The sequence below is a fragment of the Arachis ipaensis genome, chromosome B04 (assembly GCF_000816755.2).
Source record: "Arachis ipaensis cultivar K30076 chromosome B04, Araip1.1, whole genome shotgun sequence".
Classification (NCBI taxonomy): domain Eukaryota; kingdom Viridiplantae; phylum Streptophyta; class Magnoliopsida; order Fabales; family Fabaceae; genus Arachis; species Arachis ipaensis.
Window position 1 is genome coordinate 25,187,983 of NC_029788.2, and position 3,685 is coordinate 25,191,667.

The 3,685-nt window shown below is 33.9% G+C and overlaps 1 long non-coding RNA gene across 1 annotated transcript; it reads right to left on the reverse strand.

The window, feature by feature from the left end:
- LOC110270589 lies at positions 980–3,157 on the reverse strand. The gene is made up of 2 exons (XR_002360228.1): positions 1,593–3,157; positions 980–1,383 (listed from the first exon to the last, which is right to left on the reverse strand). It is a non-coding gene; the product is annotated as an uncharacterized LOC110270589 (long non-coding RNA).

Below are 3,685 nucleotides of genomic sequence, written 5' to 3' on the forward strand. Positions count from 1 at the left end.
CAAATTTGAAATTTGAGATTTTATATTTTTTATATAATTTGTTTTGATAAAATATTTTTTAGGGTTAATGATATAAAGATTTAAGACTAAAATTCTTTAAAAGTGAGACTAACAAATTTGAGATTTTATATTTTTTATATAATTTGTTTTGATAAAATATTTTTTAGGGTTAATGATATAAAGATTTAAGACTTTTATTTAAAATTCTTTTTTTTTGTATAATTATGGATGTAATAAACTAATAATGAGAGATTTTTGTGACTTGATTCCCATAAAATTCGAATTGATTTTTGCTATAATTAAATGAAAAGAGATATTTATAAAGAAAATTAATTATGTCAATTAATTAAAGAGAGTGATTCGCAATCTCTTATAAGTGAAAATATTATTGAATATATATTATATTTATTGTTTGTGATTTTTGACTATGTAGTATTGCTCTTTCAAAAAAACTATTGAAAATTTCTAAACTATCCCTTCTAATCTAACCTTATCCAAATTCTAACCATACTCCACCTATAATCTCTTACCTCTTCACCACCACTACTACAACAATGACATCAACTCCAATGCTACCATTTATCTCTCCCTCTCTGTCACCTGTGAACTTATCGGGCACACTTTTCATTCTTATGTTTTATTTTCACCTACTAGTTAGCACACAACACCAAGCTTCTAAAAGGTAAGAAGAAAGACAAGAGCAACAAGAAAGATTCTTGTAACAGCAAGTTTGGAGAGCTGACTGGCTTGCCGCATATAATATCTGATGAATTGATGGAATCTGTGTTAACATTCTACCACACAAAACTTTACGCTTAAGTTTGAAAAATAGAGGTGGTGAGATATTATGACCTCTAAAAATAAAATATATGTATAGATATAGTGGAAGAAAATTATATCTAGGAGCCTTGAATAAAAGTTTAAATAACAACCGTAAAAGAAAAGCGCATCGCACTCGAATCAAGTAAACCGATAAACAGATAAGAATAAGACATGAAATATATATAAAGGATAGAGTACCAAAATACAGAATAGCAAGCTCCGGGTTCGACTTGCGAAGCCAAGGCCGGCCGGAGTATAAGTACATATACATATATACATATACCCAAAAATTAACCCAAAACACAACTGACACCTGTTTTCTCCAAAGTATCCTCTAAGAGGTACAATATCCAAAAATATATAAAAAGAGAGTCTAAGGAGCACGCATACACACACACATGCACACACACACGCACCACACATGCGCGCGCACACACACACACACACGACCTAATACAAGACACACACATGAACATGACCTAATACAAGACATAGAATCCCCAAAAGAACCAACTCCGCTTGCTCCGAAGACTCTAGACGCCTAGCGAGGTGCTTCTCGACCTGCATTTGAAAATAACATTTGTATCGAATGAGAACCATGAGTTCTCAGCATGGTAATGGTTCTAACATACATAATATATAAGGTCTCAGAAAAGGTAGAGGCGATCCTAGAGCTCCGACACTCAGAATTTAAACTTGAAAAACAAGCTAAACAAGATTTTGGTTATATAATCTTAGGTTTCAGGTTACAATTCAAAGTCTAACTTAACCTTTCAAATCTTGCTTCCTCCAGCCCTCCGAAACACTGGTGGAACTACCCTCGTCACTCCTCCACCAGACGAAGGATCTCTCAGTTGTACAGACATACAATATAGACAAGGAAAACACAGATAAAAATACAGTTATAGCAAATAGTACATATAGCAAATAAGCATAGATATTCAAATAGGCAAACCCAAGTAATAAAAATTCAAACAAGACAAACAAATGCATATGATGTATGCCTTTTCTACTGGCTGTGAGCTCACATGTCGATTGCTTTGCCAGAACCCGATATACCCACTAGCTAACCCATATATCATCTCTCTGACATGCTCCACACTCTTGTGATATAGTGCCCGTCATACTATTGAGATATAGTGCCTGTCACACTCATGGGATATAGTGTCCGTCGCGTTTTCTGGGATAAAGTGCTCTCACACTCTTGGGATATAGCGCCCACTACGCTCCTGGAATATAGTGCCCAATACACTTCCTAGGGTAAAGTGCTCCCACACTCTTAGGATATAGTGTCCGCCACGCTCTTTGGGATATAGTGTCCGACACGCTCTTGGGATATAGTGCCCGATACACTTTACAAACAGAGAGAAAACATAAACCTGCTCATCATCAATTATCGTCAATCATGTCTCATTTATCATATCCATTCAATATTAATCAATCATCATCAATTAGCCTTCATTCATAATAGTCTCAATATTCCGCACTTCCTCAATCAACCAACCATTCATTGTTTCAGTTAACACTTCACAATCTTTCTTCACCACCAAGCCAACACCCTCTCAAATTTTACCCCTCTCACCATGAGTGGAAACTGAATTTGGAACTCAAAAGGCAACCATAGAGGTTTGGAAGTTAGAAAATAGTTTGAAATCAATTTTGCCCCGCCGAAGTTCAATCAAAAATCAATTTTGCTCAAAAATCACAAACCTTTATTTTTACCAAGTTTTCAATTCAAGACCAATATATCAAGCTTCTAAACAGCACCAAAACAAGCTAAACCATATCTCAATCCTTCTCATTCACTCCATGGTACACCAATATACAATTTCATTAAGTTCAACCCCACAATTCATGTCCAATACCACTTTATGCTCAATCATCAATGTTTCATTGTTATTTCTCAAAATCACCATGTCATCAAACATCAACCACATTACTCAACATAACATTATAACAAGTTCAACATTTGCATCAATTACTAACCTTCACATACTAGCATAATCCAACCTATCTTATGGTTGTCTAGCCTATATTTTCACATGACATTACATATTATCTACGAAAAATTAAGATCATACCTTGGTTGATTCCTCCCTAGTGCCAAAACACCCCAAAAGTCCTCAATTCACAAGCTCCAAGCCTCCACCACAAGAATTTCCAGCATCCAACACCCAACTCAATATTCCAACTCCATCAATTTAGTTCCAAGTCACATGTATACAATCTAATATCAATAATATTACTCACAATCAACATAGGATTCATAACTATCATTAATTAACAAGAGTTAGTAATTTTTCACCTTACCAACAATCGTTTGAGACAAAATCCAGTGAATCTCCAAGGTTAATTCAGCACTAAACCACAAAAATCACATAATCTCTCAAAATCAAACCCCTAATTTTTGAAATTATAAGGAGAAAGATTGAGAAAAAAATAGTGAGGTACTTACCAAATTGTTTAGTGAATTTTGTAGAGTTCAACGCGGTGATCGTGTGGCTGCAAACAGTGCAGTGATAAAAGCCCCGAATTAAAAGTTATGACCAATTGAATTTTGAGTGCGGATTTGGTGTTTCTCCCCCTTTTTCTTGAGTGTTCAGCGTGTTTCCCACTTTCCCCTGTGCTTGGGGGAAGAAAAGCTTATGCTCTTAGTTAATGGGTAAGTGGATTGGGTTTTGGACCCGATTTATTCGGTTCGACTTATTTAATCCAATTTTAGATAAAAATTTTTGAAATTAGTGTTAAAATTTATATTTTAATTATTTTTATATTATTAAATTATAAAATTTAATTTTTTAATTTTTTAAATAAAAATTAATTTATTAATTAATTAATTACTAATTACTCAAAATTTACAATT